Source organism: Onychostoma macrolepis, chromosome 16 (genome assembly GCF_012432095.1).
Source record: "Onychostoma macrolepis isolate SWU-2019 chromosome 16, ASM1243209v1, whole genome shotgun sequence".
Taxonomy (NCBI): domain Eukaryota; kingdom Metazoa; phylum Chordata; class Actinopteri; order Cypriniformes; family Cyprinidae; genus Onychostoma; species Onychostoma macrolepis.
Genome location: NC_081170.1, coordinates 12,039,881 through 12,060,520, shown reverse-complemented (window position 1 = coordinate 12,060,520; position 20,640 = coordinate 12,039,881).

Sequence of the window (20,640 nt, the reverse complement as noted above, 5' to 3'; positions counted from 1 at the left end):
CCATGTATCCTGTGTTCCTTAGTTTGAATAAAGTCTGTGTTTTGGAGTAACTCCTCGTGTTCTCTTTTCCCTGGCTCCAGAAAGGATCCTGACAGAACAGCTGACCTAAACCTCAACAGTGGCCGCTACGGCAGTTTCCCCCCCGGTTTGTTTTCCATTTTGAAATTTTTTTTGTTGTGCCTGGGTTTTTCCCCTCGGCGATGGAGGTTGCCACTCGCATCTTTGCCCTGGCCCGCAGAGATCTCCCTTTTGAGGAGTTTGCCTAGGTGTTCTGCGTCGCCATCCTCTCGCTGTTCTGGCACGGGGCCAATTTCCATCGTCCCGTGGACCTCCCAGACACCACAGGACTGTGCTGGAGGGAAGGAATCCTCCGGTGTCTGGAGAGTGTCCAGCCCCGAGCCAGAACCAGCCCGCCGCCGTCCGTGGTTCCCCCAAGCCCGCCGTTTGCGGGAAAATCCCGGCCGCCGTTCGCGGCTCCCCTAGGCCTGCCACTCACGGGGAAATTGACTCCACAATTGACTCCACTGTTCGCGGCCCCGGAAAACCCACCACCGTCCGCGGCTCCCCCTCACCAGCCGCTGTCCGCGGCCCACAAAACCCCGCCATTCGCAGGGAAATTGACTCCGCCGTTCGCGGCCCACGCAAGCCCGCCGCTGTTCGCGGCCCACGAAAGCCCACCGTCGTCCGGGGCTCCCTCTCACCAGCCGCCGTTCACGGCCCACGCAAGCACGGTGGCAGAGAATATGGCAAGCCCACCGACAGGGAGTACGGATATCCCACAGGTACTCCTAGGGTTATTGGTGGAGTACGAGGGGATGTTGTGGACGCCAGTGCCTGCCCCTCGCAAGAGCCCTCCTACGTCTCCGCTGGTTTCGTCCAGCTCTCCGTCGTTCCCGCTGGTCCCGTCCAGCCCTCCTGCGTCTCCGCTGGTCCCGTCCAGCTCTCCGTCATTCCCGCTGGTCCCGTCCAGCCCTCCTGCATCTCCATCCAGCACCGCGCTTTCAGAGCACCCCCCAGTGCCTGCGCCACGAAGGCGCTCCCAAGAGTCCGCTCCCCCTGAACCCCAGCCCAAGACTACCTCTAATTTACCCAAGGAAATTTTTGGGGGTAGTAGGGCTCCTGCCATAGAGGCCGAGGCGGGGGCTGGGGCCGAGGTCTCGGAGGCAGATCTGCCATGGCCTCCCGAGTCCCCTGATCCACCATGGCCACCGGACTCCCCTGATCCGCCATGGCCTCCCAAGTCCTCTGATCCGCCATGGCTCCCAGAACGGGCGCCGCCCTGGAGGCCGTCTGGGAGGTCTCCTGGTCCCTAATGGCCTCCAGAGCGCTCCCAGACAGGAGTAATGTCAGTCCTGTCTCCAGAGAGGATCCTGACAGGGAGATCAACGTTCGTTGACGAATCGTCTGGAGTTCTAAATGTAAGTACACACAGGTAAGTTATGCACGGGAGTCAGGTACTGTTCTAGGTAGTGAACAGTAGACCGGACGATCAGTGACTGAGTGAAGCGTGTTCTTAAAGGTGGCTTGATTGAAGACGGCAGGTGCAGGTGATCAGAAATCAGGTGAGTGTGATCTAGTGTAAGTAGTGGCTGATGACTGTGGTGATGGTGGAGGCTGTGACTGGGTGAATTCGCTGACAATAACATTCCCCAAACAAGTTATACCCATTTATTACAATTTTGTTACAAGCGCTTTTCGGTGAAAAACAGGCCTATTTAGTTTACTAACAATAGAGATGTGTCCAAAAAACGTTTAGGGAGTAAAGAAAAATGGAAACAATGCTGTATAATAAAAAAACACAATAAATGTTTGTTTGTTTTTTTCAGAAAAATATATTTTCAATCTGAGTATGAACAATAAGCACAAACCGTGCAGCAAGTGAAAACAATTGCACAAATTGTCTTCTGCAACAAAAATACAGTGCAAATGATTCACAAACTACACACAAAATGAGTGAGAAATATTCAGAGTGCAACAGAAAAAATAGTGCAAATTATATTTATGACTATATAAGAATTATTTACATAATATACATAATATAAATGGATCGATCTGCTGGCTGTATCTGCGTCGGAATCGATTTTACATCGCCTAGCGACGTGAAGACCTAAATTCCAGTGCTTTATCCAATATGTACCATTGTTTCATCCTTGTTTTGGTTTGTTTTATGTCAAAGACAGACTTTACTTTCACTTTGCATTTGTTCATATTTCCAAAGAAATATGCTAACTAGTGGTTCAAAAGAACAAAACCTATGTTTATTGGTTGAATATGGGACAGTTTGAACCAATCTGGGCACAGGGGTGGGACAATCGTCAACAATCATTTCTGTTTGGCTCAGAGGAATGAAATGCATTGGTTTCTTCTGATGAATCGATGTTGTCAAAATGTGATGATGTAATCACGTACACTATGGAGCCTCTGAATATCCAAAAAACATTATCCGAAAAGCAGAAAATCCCCGCTTTACGGCACTTCAGCATTCAGATAGGATTAGCAGTTCAAAAGTTATTAAACATTTAAAAACAATAGTTATTTTTAGCCACGGGCGGCTGACTCGGTCTTTGAGGGTTAAAAACAACGTTCATCAACGTCAAATTGCAAATACTTTGCAAATCTCATCATGTACAGTGCATAACATCATCAATAGATTCAGAGAAACTGGAGAAATCTCTGTGCGTAAGGGACAAGGCCAAAGACCTTTGTTGGACCTTCGGGCCCTTACGGCACTGCATCACTCATCGGCATGATTCTGTCATTGACATTACTAAATGGGCCCAGGAATACTTCCAGAAACCACTGTCGGTAAACACAATCCGCCGTGCCGATGCAGATGCCAACTAAAGCTCTATCATGGAAAATAGGAAGACATATGTGAACATGGTCCAGAAGCCCTGTCGTGTCCTGTGGGCCCAGGCTCGTTTAAAATGGACTGTTTCAAAGTGGAAAAGTGTTCTATGGTCAGATGAGTCCAGATTTGACAAAAGAGGAGGGAGACCTTCCAGCGTGTTATCAGTATTCAGTTCAAAAGCCAGCATCTCTGATGGTATGGGGGTGCATAAGTGCACACGGTATGGGCAGCTTGCCTGTTTTGGAAGGCACTATGAATGCTGAAAGGTATATAAAGGTTTTAGAACAACATATGCTCCCCTCCAGACGACGTGTATTTCAGCAGGACAATGCAAAACCACATACTGCAGCTATTACAACAGCATGGCTTCGTAGTCCGCGTGCTGAATTGGCCTGCCTGCAGTCCAGATCTTTCACCTATAGAGAACATTTGGCGCATCATTAAACGAAAAAAATGTCAAAGACGACCAAGAACTCTTCAGCAGCTGGAAACCTATATCAGGCAAGAATGGGAACAATTTCCAACACCGAAACTCATAACCTCAATGCCCAGACCTCTTCAAACTGTTTTGAAAAGAAGAGGAGATGCTACACCAGGGGTGCCCAATAGGTCGATCGCAATCTCTGCTGGTAGATCGCGCTTTAGGTCTGGTTCTCAAACAGGAGGACATGAGATAAAACTAAAAGATAATATATTCACTAATGTTATGACTAATATGTTAAATAATGTAAAAAATATATATAGCCTATATATAAATAACAGCACCACCTCTCTATGTATTCTGTGATATTCTGTGTTTCGGAGCAGCAAACCATTTCTCATCACGCTATGTGAAATACAGACTGGACGGCGGCTCAATACCGCTATATGAGCATATGATACGCAAACTACAGCTCTCGGCTGGATAAAAGAAGCCAGTGTCACACTAGTAGCCTAAAGTTTTGATCGACGATGATTGTAATCAAGGTAAAGATGATTACAGTGACATACAGGATCGTGCATTAGGCGCGCGTTGTGTCCGTTAATGCACAAATGAACCGTGTATGTGCTCTCTGCACACTGATCACTATAACATCATATTTCTGCTTGAATACAGCTCAGTATATTCACGTAGTTGAATACAGCAAGTGTTTTAGAACAGATACTCACTTGTTTTGGAGAAGTTTGTGAGGATCAGTGGTGTTTATGTATATACGGGCATCAGACGCTCCAAACAGCTTGTTCTTAAAGAGAAACTATTCACTGATGGCATTGAGCCGCCTTCAGATCACTGAGTTCAGAATGGTTTAATTTTTCATTTGTATTTTGGTGTGTTTAGTGATTCTGAATGGACCTGTTTAGTAGATTATATGCAGTCCTTTGGCATCTCCCTGTGGTATTGTTTGGTATGGCAGGTTGACTTGTGCTTATGTTAAAATTATTGTATAATTGAGCTTTACATACTTTTAAGTTGCATAGAATATCTGCAGTGACATTTTTGAAAATTATGTTTGCGAAAAAAGAACATGGAATGTTTAAATCTATCTTGAATATGTTTTGTTCCAAAAAAATTACATGTAATTGAAAAGTAATAACAAATACAAAGGTTTTAGTGAATAGCAAAGTTTGGGTTTGCAGTATTGATTTCGAGAGGAGGGGGTCTTGGAGTAAAAAAGGTTGAGAACCACTGCTTTGGGTAAATGCAGGCCTGGTCCTACAGGAATACTAAGAATAGAAAATTTAAATTTTTTTATTTTTTTGTTTAAAATTAAATTACTGCAATATAAAGATACTTCTCAACAATCCTTTTTATTTATTTATTTAATATATTTTTTATGATTTATTTATTTTTCTCTTGGTAGATCTCGGTAAGTTTCTCATTTGAAAAGTAGATCCCCACACAAAAAAAGTGTGGGCACCCCTGTGCTACACCAGGGTAAACATGTCCCTGTCCCAACTATTTTGAGACCTGTAGCAGGCATCAAATTTGAAATGAGCTCATTTTGTGCATAAAATTGTATAATTTCTCAGTTTAAACATTTATGTTATTTATGTTCTAATGTGAATAAATATTGGCTCATGTGATTTGAAATTTTTTTAGTTTTCATATTATTCAAATTTAAAAAACGTCCCAACATTTCCGGAATTCGGGTTGTATGTCTGCTTGAAATCAAGGCTCTGCACCAGATGCTCTCACAACCTGCATTCATGCAGCAGGACTGTGCATAGTTCACACATCCTATCAGCCGGCTCAATTTAAATATTTTGCCGTGCTTCTTAATTTTTCTTCAACCTTCTCACCTGATCCATTCCAGATGTGCGAGCCACAGGCTAAGTGAGGTGGCAGTAAATTGCACTCTTATGTTCACATTACACACCGGCCCGGCTGTGTGTGAGCTCTCAGTACATGCCTAGTATTTATCATATGACAAATACACGTTATGAAAATGTTATAATATTGCTGTGCCAGACGGGCTCTGCCCTTCCAACTACATCAGACCCCAAACATTTGTACGTGATATTCAACACAGGTACTGAATAACAAGCTTATGAAGTTATGGCAACAGACACCTCTTATTTCGTTCAGCTCCACCCTGAGAGACAGAAACATGGACTATAACCTCAAAATTCCCTTCATACTTGAAGGGATAGTTCTCCATAAAATGAACACTCTGTCATCGTTTACTCACCCTCATGTCATTCCAAACCATTTTTTCACTTGGTAGATGAACACAATATATGTGTTGAAGAATGCAGGTGGTCGCTATTTTCACTATTTTCTCTGGATTGAGTTTTGAAACAAAAATACCCTAACTGTGTTGTAAATTCATCTATACGACTCTCATGCGGTATTTTCTAAGCTGAAGCCTTATGACAGTTCACACAGAACACATTTTGTGTTCCACTGCATTCTTTTAAAACATTAAATAAAATATATATAAATGAGAGATGCAGAATGGAGGTTAAATTTTGGTGCTTACGCACTAATTTCTAATTGTCATACCATTCGAATTTCATATTAAGAAATTCTTTTAACCCAAAAAGCAAACTATGCTCCCTTCGAACTGGTTTTCTTTAAAATACAAATCTTGTGTAATCCCAGGCTCTCTGTAATCAGAAGCTCATTTAAAACTGGAATATAATTTAATTTCATTCACATGTGTGTCATAAACACATAATCCTTTCTGGATTACTATCCGCCATCAAAATGATCCATTTAATTATTCCAGCTGCTGTGAGAAAAGGCTATAAATGATCTGCCACCTGCAGGATCCTCATATGCGATAGCCTAGTAGCCAGGACAACTTCTTTATGTTTACAGACGTGATGTAATGACACAGTGCCATGCTTGAATTTTCCGCGAAAACCTACCCGTACCACTCAAATTAGAAAACATTATTATAAGATGATGCCTCGAAATGGCTGTTCACGCTTTTGTTACATCTCGTCTAGATTACTGCAACTCTTTATATTGCGGTATATCTAAGTCTCAAATTGCACGTCTTCAGCTTGTTCAAAATGCTGCGGCCAGACTTCTTTTAAAGTGTCGTAAACATGAGCACATCACTCCAGTTCTTAAATCCTTACACTGGTTACCGGTCTGTCAGAGAATAGACTTTAAAATTCTCCTCTATGTATATAAATCCCTACACAATCTAGCCCCTATCTACCTCTCTGAACTTCTTCATCTCTACTCTCCGTCAAGAAGCCTACGATCCTGTGACCAGGCTTTGTTGTTAGTCCCTCACGTTAGGCTTAAGCGTAGAGGTGAGCGTGCTTTTGCAGTGCAGGGCCTCGATTTTGGAATACCCTGCCTTGAGAGATTAGAATGGCCTCTTCTCTGTCTGTTTTTAAGTCTCTGCTAAAAACGTATTTATTTTCCTTAGTGTATTGACTACTGTGCTATGGCCAGTTTAAATTTTTTAATTGTTGTATTATATTCTGTCGGGTTTGTTTTCTGTGTATGTGGTAGGCTATAATCTTGATTTTCTGTAAAGCACTTTGGTCAGCCTGGTGGCTGTTGTAAATGTGCTATACAAATAAAATGAACTTGAACTTGAACTAAGATAACTGAGCATAGTTCATAAATAATCAGTGTTGGGAAAATTTACTTTTAAAAGTAATGCATTACAATATTGTGGTACTGTTAAAGGGCTGACGAGACGTGAGACGTGCGGATCCATATGCAAGCTTTTAATGAGCAGAGACGTGGTCATAACAAGCAGGGTCGAACAGTGGCAAACAGGTATAACGTGGGCGAGACAAAGAGTAAACAAAGACAAGCGTGGGTCAACGATCGGCGAACAGTATCAAAAGGGCTTGACAAGAGAGGTAATCCAAAACGTAAGCGAGAGTCCGGGCAGGGAAAAACACAATCCGAAAAAGGCAAGATAAGGCAAGACTAGGGAAACTAACAAGGCTCTGTAGGGCAGCGATAATGCATACAATACTCGGCTCAGAGGGAGGGAAAGTCCAAGGCTTATAAAGAGTGTCTGATTGGATACAGCTGTGTGCGTGTGATCAGGTGAGCGTGTGATTAGTGAGATGGCTGATGGGAAATGCAGTCCATTGTGATGTGTGGTGTGAAAGTCAATATGATGGCAGGGCGACCTCTTGTGGCAGTCAGACAGAAGGGCAGGCCCATGATTCGTAACAGGTACTCCCTAAAAAAGTAACTAGTAGCTCTAATTACAACTTACTAGTTACTTTTTATGGAAATTTATATTTTGTTTCTTCTTCTCATTTGGCCTGGGCTTGCTGAATTGTTTTCAATATAAAAAAGTTATTTTGGCAAATGTAAATGCCCTTTCACACCAAAAGTGAAATGAATAAGCCTCAGGCTGAAGGAAATATAAATTTGCGTCTATACAGGCAGAAAAAAACCTTTCAGCTGTGCTGATGTTCTGGAGAATAGTTCAACACTCTTCAGCAATAATAAAAAACTGCACAACATCTCTGCACTTACTCCTAAATTGTCTCAACATGGGGACAGGAGAGCTGTCTGTCAATACATGAGAAAACAAGGTAACTTGCATTACATTTTTGAAAAAGTAACTCAATCAAAAGTAATGCATTACTTTACTAGTTACTTCAAAAAGTAATCTGATCGTGTTACTTGTAATGCGTGACCCCCAACATTGTAAATCATGCCGTAGTGATGTTTTGTTTAATTTATTCTTTTTAATGAATCATTTGATCCAGTTTACAAATCCGAAATGAATTATTCATTCACAGTAGTCAAAAGCTCACTTTACACTGAGTCATGTAGATTAGGTTTATTACAGGCTACTTTAAGCTTTAAAATATCTTGGCCTACATAATGCAGTTATTTTAAGCCTACATTGTAAAAATAAAAAGTTGAGCCAACTTAAAATTTTAAGGCAACCAGCTTCAGCAGAGTTTTGAGTTTTCTCAACTTGTCGTTTTAAGTTTATACAACAAAAATTTGAGAATCTCCCACAAAAATAAGTTGAGCAAACTCAAAAATCTGCTGAAGCTGGTAAAAAAACTTTTTTTTAAGTTCGCTCAACTTTTCTTTTCTTTTTTTTTTATAGTAATTTGTGTTATCAGGATTTGTTACCAAAAATTTTCAAAAAAGAAATATAGACGGGCAAGAGACTGACATTATTTTCCAAAGTAATCATTGGATTTTATCATACTTAAGGCCACACTGGAAAAGGTGATCTGCGTTTACCAAAACGCCACACTGTTCAAATGAAATTAACAGGAACTTTATAGTTATGAGTACTGGGTCTCCTCCAAGGGCTGATTCATTTTTCTTTCCTCTGAATGGATTTTTAGAAGTGCAGAGCTGAAAAGGAAGGAAAACATTTAGTTGGAATGTGAATGAGGAAAAATGTAATGAAGATGTTGCTTTATTGTGGGCAGATCACTATGTTGATGTCATATGTTTTCTCTGCAATTTTATAGAGATTTGTAGATAAAAATTAAATCAGGAAAAAGAAGAAAAAAAAAACGTTTTATTGACCACATGCAATTGACCACAGTCTACTAAGGCAATTGTTGGTACAAGTACTGGCATGCATTCTGAATAAAGACGAATCATAGGGAAGTACATACAACACTAATTCATACCAGAGAACATTTGGAGCTGTGTTCCAAATGATCTCCTTAGGCTGTTGGTGATGTGCTGGTAAAAGCCCCATTCACTCAACACACAAAAGAGTATGGACTCAGTAATGAGGTGCAAGACATGACTTTCTGTCAGAACTCAGCAGTTAACTTTCATATCACTTCATTGAAAGTGGAAGTGCTGAAATAAAGAACAAGGACACAAGTCTATTATTCAGGGATGACTTTCCCCATGTGATGCAGCTTATCCTTCTCTTTTTGCCTTTACATTAAAATTAACATTTTCTTTCGCTTGACACAAAGCCTGGGCAGACACAAATGGTGTGACCTCGGTTTCAACTAAATGAGAGGCTAAATTTATGGAAGGAAGTGCAGTAAGACAGTTTTGGCAGTGCGAGTGCCTGTGCAGATGCCTGCCCGGCTAGAGAACACCATTATCTGGTAAGGCTCATTCATCAAAGGAGCATGGGGGACCTTACTCTAATTTACAGGTCCTGGAGCATGCATCAGATTGAATGTTATATTTGGCTGAAAACGTCATCTCCACTGAGAGCTGGCTGCGAATTAAGAACATTTTCTCATACTGCTGAATATCTGTTAACTCTCCATTAATACTGCAGGTCATCTTGACCCATCTGAAATTTTAAAGGGATAGTTCACAAAAAAGATCACAAGATCACAAAACAAAATCACAAATGTCTTTTGAGGTACCATTTTGAATATGCAAAATAAAATGTGTGGGGGGATGCTATATAAATGGAAAATAAAATTTGAGAGTTACTACAATGGGGAAATTTTTGAGTCTAAAAAACAAATTAAATTTCACTGTTCTTTATAAAGCATATCATATGGAATAATTGGAATTGTAATGATTCACTGCTCTGAGACTAGAAAGAAGATCCGAATCCTGCCTTTTATTCGCAGTGGTCCATAAGAGTCCAGTAAACAGTAACAGTAAACAGATAATTAAGGGAATACAGGAACAGGCAGGAGAGCAAAACCCACGGAAACCAGAACTCAGAAATGCAATGTTAACAGAGTGAGGACTTCACAAAGTTTAAGTGGAAACACAGAGTTTATATAGGCAAATCTCAGCAAGCAAACCAGTCATAAGTGGAGGTAATCGGACCATAAAGCGTTCATGCAAAGGATTCTGGGAAATGTAAGAATAGGAAGAGTGCGCTCTGATGAAGATCATAGGGCACTCCAGCTAATGGGTTTAACAGGAATATAGGACACTAGTTTTATTTGGACTAGTTTTATGGTATTTTTTTGTCATTGCTGCAGCTGTATGCCTCCGGACAACATTCACTTTCATTGAATGCAAAAAAAAAAAAAAAAGCAACATGCAACAAAACATCTTTATTTATTTTTTTCAAATGAGATCAAGTAATTTTAGGAAACCTATTCCTTTTCGATATTCTGGAAAAAAAATTCTGACTAATTTCATTATGCTTTATCTATGGAAGCCCGTTTCCGCCACTGAAAAAAAAAAAAAGGTTATTGCGACTTTTTATCTCACAATTCTGACTTTTTTGAGGGGGAAAAAAAGACTATGTTCTCAGAATTGTGAGATATAAACTCGTAATTCTGAGAAAAAAAGTCGGAATTGTGAGTTTATATCTTGCAGTTCTGACTTTATTTCTCAGAATTGCGACTTTATGTCTCGCAATTGCGAGTTTATATCACGCAATTCTGAGAATAAAAGTCAGAATTGCGAGATAAAAAGTCGCAATAAGCTTTTTTGTTTTTTATTCAGTGGTGGAAACGGCCTTCCATATTTATCTGATCAAAGTCAATAACCTTGAGTTAATTTTTTGGCACCTTTATTTAACATAAAATAAACATCAGTGTTTAATTTGTGTTTAATTCTGAACATTAGAGCTGGTCAAGAAAGATTACTCATCATTGTTGGTAAAAGAAAAAAAAACTGTAAACACAGATCCACACTGAAAATCTTAAAATCTAATTTATTTCCTGAGGAAAAACAGAAAGTTTCAACATTTAGCAAAATTTTAAACAACATTCAGATGTCAAAAGAATAAGAAATATTGTCAGATTTACATGATAAGCCAGTTAAATTCCTCTTTTTATGACCAGATTGGCGATACCATTAAATGAATTGAAAGCAGCAGTACAGAACGTTGGACTGTGCTGGGTAAACATGTCATGTGTGTTAGATGTTAAAACAAATCTCTGGCGCCTTGCTTTGACTGTGGTTGATGCAGGTTAGTCATTATGACCTGTGTCTGGAGAGGTAGTGTGAAAACACACAAGAGAAAATTAATGTGCAACCTTAGAAGGCAGCAGAAGCACCTTGGAGATGCTCTGTTATATTGCTTGATTGTGGTTACGAAGGGCCCATGCCCTCAGTAAACCTGGGTATCAACACACTGTATCTAAAGTGCACCCATAACTCATGTGAATTTACATCCCAGGAGAACATCAAGTGTGATGGATCGATGAACCGTGCAATCTAGATGCATCAGAAGACTCTTAAGCTGAAGCCAAGGATCAAAGAAGCCTAATTACATTTGGCATATACGTCATTGAATTTTAAGGGCACATAAACAACATGTAACAATGAAACAGGAGTATGTAGTGATTCACCTTGCAAATGCTGGCTGGTTTAAAAAATAAATTCCACTATGGTTCTTTCAGCCATAAAGGAATTTAAAGGTAGGATTGAGGCTGACATATGACGAGTCATAGACCCATATTTACTCAAACCACGTATGATTCTCTTGGAAACAGCTGCTGAACAGTCAAGGCCATTTTATGAATAAACATCATCAGACCCAAACACTAATCATCTCTGGTCAGTTTGATGTCAAACAGACATGGCCCTTAGTAAAGAGTAGAGAAGAGAAACGGGAAAAGTCATTTGATTTCACAGTCAAAGGCGGCAAGGAATCTGAGGAGAGTTGGCTGACTGCTCTGAAATTCTAAGAAATAACTTTTTTTGAACAAATTTCCCTGTTGTCCTATAAAAAAACTATTTGCTGACACTCAAAGTCAATATTTAAATAACATGCTTTTTGGCCTGTATCAATACACTCATTTGTATTTGTGTACGTGTGCGGAGGGAAAGGAGAAAGCACCAAAAATCTTTGACGAGGTGCAGTCTTTGACAAAATACATGAAGATATATTCACCTAGTTCGATGTGGAGATTGAATGTACACCAAGATATACCTCTGGTAAAATGTGATGAACAGACAGGCCAAATAATCCACATCTTATCTGTTTGGTGCATTCAGATGTGAAAGAACAATAAAAACCTTTCGTAACATCCAAACAACAGGATAGAGATCTTCTGGCCTATTGGAATGATGTTGTAAATGAAATTTAATGATTTTGGTTTAGTTTAATTTAAAAAAAATCTAAATTCTTCAAAATATTTCCATAGCATAGCCAATAATTCTTCCATGACAAATTTAATTTTGAAACTTATATTCTATGGTGCCTCTGTAATACAATTACACAGCTAACATTTACTTCTTACAATTGAATGAGATTATATAACGTTCCATGATTTAGTGGTTCTTTTCAACCTGCTCTTTCTCGGCCAGACAGGCAGAGCCAGTGATCTGAACTGACCACAGATGTGTTCCTTTGAAAATCTTTAAAGCATCGGTTTATAATTCACAGTTTGGACATTTTGAACATTATGCATTCAATCAAGCAATCCAGCAAAGTATTTTTTCTCAAGCTCTTATGTGAACTGATTTTTTTCCCCTCAAACCACTAAGTGAAAGGGTGGAAACTGAATGTCTACAAGGAGATAAAATGAATTATAGTAGTGTGTGCCTTCTTTTGATCTTTACTGAGTAACTTCCTCTGGAGAGATGGGCCTGCGTCACACTTTACAGTCCAGGTAGCGAACAAAGAACAGAAGCACAGAAGTCAGAAAGAACATGACTAAGAGCTAAATGGCCTGCACTGTTGTCGCTATCTATGTTAAAGGGCAAAAGATAACCACTGGACCCACAGGCTCCCGGGTTGCCCTGTGATGTGAGCTTTAAATAAGTAAATAAGACATTTCTACAGCTGATGATTTTTCGTTGAATCAAAATGTTGCTGAATTGTGATGAATAATAGATACAAAATCTTCATGATTTCTTTTGGCTAGAGTAGCCTTATTGAATTAGCTATTGTTTAAGATCACAAAAATTCATAATTTGGTGCCTGATCATCCAAAGTACACCCAACCTCCTTCAAATACCTGAGGACCATCGGAAAACCAGATGCACTAACGTGATGCAAAGTGAGACTTGAACTTCATGACAGCTTGTCTGACTTTTTCGAGATGGAAGAGCTTGTTTGTTTTGGCTAGACTTAAAACAGACTTGGCCTGGCAGCGCTAGAGGTTCGTGAAACTGAGATTGTGGGTGGAGAGCCATTTTTGCGTTACACTTCAGATTAACGCAGGTTTTGATGAAAAAATATCTTGTGGAGATATTTCTCACGAGAAGATCATTGCCAACTAAGAAGTGCAAAGTCACACTTTCTGAACAGACTATATGTAAACTGGCACTACACTAATTGGACTACAATGCAAGCTTGACAGTGCGACAGTACATTTCTATTTTTAATAATGCTGAAATAGCTAATTCACTTGCCTTCTGTGACAAGTAACAGTTACACAATATATCTTTTAGTTCATTCATGGTTTTAGACAAACAGAAACTGATAAAGAAGGGAAAATTAGCCTAAAATCAATGCACACACACCTGAACTCATCCATCCGTGTTCATGGTCAATAGAATGTCTTGTGCGTTCATCTGTGTGTTTTACAGAGAGGAATGACAAATTCATTTGAAAATCCCCACCTCATAAAGTAGTTACCTTTTTTATGAGATCCTTTTTTGCATTCAGGCCCAGTATCCACTATAATTTTAACATAGGAGTGGAAATGCAGCCATTTGTAACTTGAATGTGCGAGGCTTCCGGTGTCATCGCTTCCAGTTATTTTTAGCTGCACAAAATAGCTCATGTTAGACTGCAAAATGGTATAGTGCACTTTTGTACCGCAAGTCTTGCAAAGTAAATTGAAAATTTAGCTTTTTTGTGTAATTAAACAGTAACATGTATACATGTTTAGGCATGTAAAAGTAACTTCAATTAATACACATTGAGCAAAGCTTTATAATTCCTGCTAAGCTTATAATAACTTGGCTTAACTATAAACCCGAGTTTATAATGTGTGTTCCCACCGCCCCCCACACACTTTTCGGATCGCTCTTAAGCTCCTGGCTAGCAGGATTACAGATAGATGTTTTCCTGTCTATTGCTATGAAACAAGTAGAAGAGCTTCTGGCTGATCTTCTCAAAACAGACACAGTGCTGACACATAGTATAAAGAGGCCCACCGAAAGGGCCAAAAAGAAGTACAGCAAAGTTCAATGGGTTCATTGCACACTATTCTTGTTTTAAGGATCAAAAAATTAAGCATGTTACTTCCTTGTCTTCAGCTAAATTGTGAATTACATATGGCAGAGGGGTGCTCATAAACACTGGTGGTTTGAGGAGCATGCTCCTGGCATTATCTCCATTAACAGCTGCCAGAAGATAATGCTGCACTGTGATTTATGTGGTGTGAAAACTGAGGCTACAGGGAGCAGAGAGCTAAACAAGTGGAAGCTTCAAGGAGTAACTTAACAGAGGATAAACACATTAGAGGAATGTAGCACCACACACAAGCCACAGTCCTGGCTCAGATGCGCCTATCTGCATCAATTATTCATTTGTTCCGTAAATTGATTTTATATTTGATGCTCAGAACCCCCAGATACGATTATCCCGTGTCATATTATATAAATTCAATAAAGTGAAAATAATTTTTGGCCTTTATACTGTCATTACACTAAATTATTTAAATGTTAACTAGAAGAATTATACTACAAATACATTAACATAATTATGTACTTAATAAAAATACCATGCATTTGTACTTTTGTTATACTAAACTGGTATACTTAAAGTCTGCTAAATTGCAACAACTAATTTTGTACTTAATGCACTTTATTTGTGCAAAAGTAGTGCTGAAGTCCAACTAATACTGAAGTACACTGTAAAAAATGGAACGGCTATTTACTTTTAAAAAAAATTATGGTAACAATATTACACTTTATATTTTTGAGTTGTTTTTTTAATGGAATCTACCTGAATAAATAAGGTAAAATCTCCTAAATTAATTAATCTATGGCACAATGAATTTAATATAATTTGTGAAATGTGCTCATTTATTTTAAGTTGATTCTCAAAAGTCTGTGATTTTGAGTGAGGCCTGTTTGTATTTGACTTTGAGTTATTTTGTACATTTAAAAGACTGTATACAGCCAAAGCGCTCAAGTAGGAAAATACTTGAGAAATACTGGAAAGTACTACACTAGCACAAGCAAAGCTACTGCTCATTGAACAAGGCTTAATGCCTTATAGGAGTAGTATCCATAACCATAAGCTCTACTCTTCTGCACAATGGTAACGATTGCACTGCACAATGGAAACTTCAATGTAACTCTTTCAAATGTCAAACATAACTGAACATTAAACATTAATAGATGTTTCCCTTCACTCAAAAACACATAAAATAGCATTTAATTTCAAAATTTACTCTCCATATCCAGCCATATGCAAAGCATGCTGGGAACTAACAATCACCTCTAAAATAAAACTGCAAAGTTGAACTAATTCTCTTAAAATAAATAGGTAGCCTTCTTTCCTTAATTTTTTTTTTAGTTTAATCAGTTCCTCAATTCAAGCCTCAAAACTGCTTAAGTTTCCTTTAAAAACAAAAGAGGAAAACACATCTCTTGGTTTTAATATTTTCCTCCTCAATATTTTCTATACAACACTGAATCACAATTTCTTTAATGAAATATACTCACTATTTTTAAGTATCACCTTATTTTTTTAAAATGAAAATTACAAGACCCATGATTCGTTTTTTAAAGTGTATATTTAAATGTGCTAAAGTGGAACTATTGCAAGTATACTTCTGGTACACTTTAAATATCTTACGTTTAAAGACTGATATGTATTTCAATTTTTATGAAATTGAGATTTATACATCATATGAAAGCTTTCCATTGATGTATGGTTTGTTAGGATAGGACAATATTTGGCCGAGATATAACTATTTGAAAATCTGGAATCTGAGGGTAAAAAAAATAAATATAAATATTGAGAAAATAGCCTTTAAAGATGTCCAAAGGGAGTTCTAGCATTGCGTATTACTAAGCAAAAATGTTAAAATTTTAAAAATATCTTCATGGAACATGATCTTTACTTAATATCCTAATGATCTTTGGCATAAAAGAAAAATCGATCATTTTGACCCATACTATTGCTACAAATATATCCATGTGACTTATGACTGGTTTTGTGGTCCAGGGTTACATATTATTCAAAGATCATACAATCCTCATCAATAGTGACATTAAAACATTTTAAGCTTAATATTAATAAATGTACATAGTGCACAAGTAGTACTCCAAATAAAGACAATATGTCAGTAAATATGTTAATAGATTTGAACTATAGTATGAAACAAAATATTACTTTTTTAATAGCGCAGTTTTTAGCATTTCTCCAAAATCTGACCCCAGTTTGTTTCTGGACTTCTTTTCATTTTGCAACATTTTGGCTTCTCAGCTTTATTAACAAACACTTTTATTCATGTATTTCAGAAATGGGGCAAATGTTATACACATGAAGAAAGTATGTGTTTTAAGAAATGGCGGCACTGACAACATAAAAAAATACTTTATTTCATTTGAAGCCTGCAGTGTTTCATGTTAGCTATACATTGCTGTCCGATAAAGATGACTAATGTGTCTTGCTGAAATATTATCCAGAGATGCACATATGAAATCATAAGACACAGTAATTCAACTCGACGTGACTGCAGTGTAATGGAATATCTGTCATGATGAGGCATGTTTTAATTATCCCGCGGCGAGGTTTCGATTCGAAAGAGGCATGTACCTTTTAGCCTGTAGCATCTTCTGCATCTGGAATTTGTCTAGTGACAAAGAGAAGCTCGAATGTTTTTAGTCCAAAAAATGTTTATAATTTCTACCGCAGCATATTACGGTCTGACCAAAGAACGTTGAGGGGGAAACAGCCTAATTGCACTGTTTATAAAAGATCATTGTGAATTTGGGATACTTTTTGTTTAACCAGAAGCCCTTATTTTGGTTAAAACGATATGCTACGCTTACTAACAGATGAAAGTGTTTACATTTATAAATTCGAGAAAACACACTTTTTGGTCTGTCTCACTTCACCACTTATATTTCTATTTGTTTGTGTCATAATTTTTTACATTCAAAAGCATGATTTTTCAGGGTGAAAGACATGTTTACCTTATGTTTAGATTTTTTATCTTTCTTATGAAGCTGTTAATATAATAACTACTGTACTGCAAAAGGTTTACCGTTACTAAACAATGTTATTAGAAGTCTCTAGAAAGCCTCCGTGGTTGTCAGGAATGAATTGTGAGGTCACTTGTTGAGATACAGATGATGGTCATATTGCATTTCCACATGTTTGCCAATAACATTCACCACTCTGATACAAAAAATCAGCCTCTGGCTTTTTCCTTCGAAAGCTGTTTCAATCAAACCGCTGAATGTCTTTGAATGTCAAGAAAACAATGATTTTATAAACAAAGATTTTGGCTTTTGTAATGACTTCAGTTGTGGTAAGTGTCATTGGTGTGAGAGCTTTGGATAGGGTGCATGACTTCCTGTATTAATGCACAAACATTCCATTCCCACGTTCTTGAAATAAATGAATAAAACGTAAATGTAAGGTCAGATTATGCTAACTTGACTACGCTTTCATTCTTTTGCTTTTGCATAAAAGAGCAACTGTTTTTGCCTTTAGTCTGTTAGTGTTTTTCCTCCCTGTTTTGCCAGTAGTCAAGTGTTGCCAATAGGGTATTTAACTTGATGGTGAAATGACCTGTTTAGCCTAAATCCTGGTTTAAGTATAGCTTTATCTGTACTTCCCTTTGCTGATGAGAATAATTGATAGCATTTGGTCTTTTAAAAGGACAAACTGTCTGCTTTCAATTCTTCTTTTTTTTAAGCTTTAATCTTGTATCATTTACCAGTGACTCAGCTATAATTTGCTCAGTGCAGAAGGGGTGATGAGGCCGTAGGCCATGGTGACTGACTGTTGAAAGGTAACTCTGGAGCTGGAGGTCCATATCTGCACTACAGATGATTATGTGACACATTTTCATCTTTAACACATTTTTAAAGCTGACTTTGAACATCAGTTTTACACAAACACTAAATGTTAACTTATATAGGGTTTATCATATTTAAAGAATATTAATCGAAAACAAAATGTACTCAACACATAATATGAATGTAGTAATATTAAATGTATGAGATATCAATAGTATGAATGTAAAAGTTATAATATAAATATGTATATTTATTATAATATAAATAATATAAACATTAATCTTCAATATTATATTATTTCACTCTTATTTATTCTTATTATTATTAACCAAAATATTGTTTATATGTCTATTCTGACTTAACCGGTGTCTTAATATGTTTTCAGAGTTCATTTTATTTACTTGTATTTATATGTGTGCAATGAACCAAGTAACCATTACCAAGTAAAACTCCTTAAGCAAGCGTACTATTAATCATATTATTAAATATGTCTATAGTAAGTTACATATTATGTTATATATAAAATATATATATAAAAACATTATTAAAAGCGCAATATCATTATTTAATATGAATATTTTAAATTATATTGTAAATAATATAAATATCAATCTTAAATATTATAATATAAATTAAGCCAATTATATTTTGTATATTAAAATTCTTAGCAATCATATATAAACATATTGCACAATTTTTCACCTCTTCTTCTTTAAGGAAACAATAGGTCAGACTGATTAGTTTTTAGCATGTACAAATGTGTTTGATGCAAAAAAAAATTTTACTTTCCTATTCTGCTTTTTGTAAATAGGCAAAACTAAGAATTCTTTTTTATTAACGTAAGAAGCACAAGTTATTTATAACCCCAGAATGATAAAGATGATGCAGGTCCAGAACAAATAGCCTGCTTAGTGCATTTCCCACCACCAGCCAGATGCATCCGAATCCAGCAAAGGCTATGGTCTCGGTCCATCATTACTTTCTCCCGTGTGGATGCCGGGCAGTGTACTGGCAGCTCTGAGAACAGATTAAGTGAATACCCAAAGGGATATCATGACCCTGCAACTTTACCTAATCTTGACGGAAAAATCAAACAAGCGAATTCTCCCTCCCTGACTGAAACAAAGTGGACCTATCAGCAAGCCATCTTAAAAATACCTCTCACTCTGGCATCCATTGTTGGAGCACACCTGTTTGGAGCTGCTGTTAAATTGCTCAATAAAATATAATACATGCTGAATCCTTTATTTTAGGATATAGCATTGCTCAATATTTTCTATTATCTAAGAGGAGTTCATGCAGCCTAGGCTTGAAACTGTGGTGTCCTCACTTGACTTTTAGTGTCAGAAAAAAGATTCACCATCCCAATTCAATGAGAACAACAGTTTCACTTACATATTATTTTATTACGATGATATTTGGCAAATGTAACCATGTTTAAAATGTACAATTGCACATCAAAAGTAGCTCAACAAGTTTCTGGAATAAAAATTTGTCTCTACAAATCCTTCTCCAGATATTATTTAAACATCTAGTGCTTCAATATTCAAGCCAAATCATATTGCTCTAATTAATACTATACATAAGCAATTTTCAAATAATCTTGATAGCGGTTTTTCACAGACAAGTGTACTGTTTGAATTCAGTCCAATTTTGGAGAGTATTGTTTTTATCGTGGCTTATACCAAGCAATCACAGAAATGAGCAAAGAGTCTGGAGCTTTCATAAAAGGATTTGAAACAAAATATAGAATTTCATGCAACCGCAACTCCATTCAAATGTAATAGCCTTTCAGAGACAGTCCTCTGAGAAAATGTCTTAGGAAATCATGATTATTTGCCTCTCATTTTCTTTTGTGATGTAAACTTCTTGTTTAAGCAAGCTGGACGTCAGAGAAATGAGGGTCTTAAAAGGGCAAATTCAATCTGAAAATATTTCTCATGTTGTCACATTTGATTTTAACTGAGTAAAGGCGAACAACTGGACAAAAAAAAAAAAGACTAAACTGTTTCTACAATATTGCAAATCGGCGCACAAGTTTCCATTTCTCTCAAAAGACTATGAAACTGAAGATATTCCTTGAACTGAGTTTCATTCCTTATACTGAGTTTTCATTCTCCTAAGAAATGTAGGAAAATTGTAATATTGTGTATTTTATTATGTTGGAATAAAAAAAAAAAGAAAATAATAGAAACGTCAAATTATTAAAGAAAATCTCTGATATTTTCCAAGATTCCAGTGATATATCTATAGAATACTAGTATTATACAAGGTATGCCTGGTTCTCATTGACTGTGTGGGCTGCCCCAGAAGCCATTATCTACGCATTCCACACAGGCTCTGTGCAGGTTTTAAGTTTACACGATACACCGGCTGGCAACGCAACATGTATTGTTGGTCCAAGCTGAAAACTGTTTAAATGCATCTGTGTAATGTTTGCTTTAATTCTATTTTGACAATACGCAAAGTTTATAGTTCCTTTTTCCAATTTGTTTCCTTTAACTTGAGTGAAATGTAA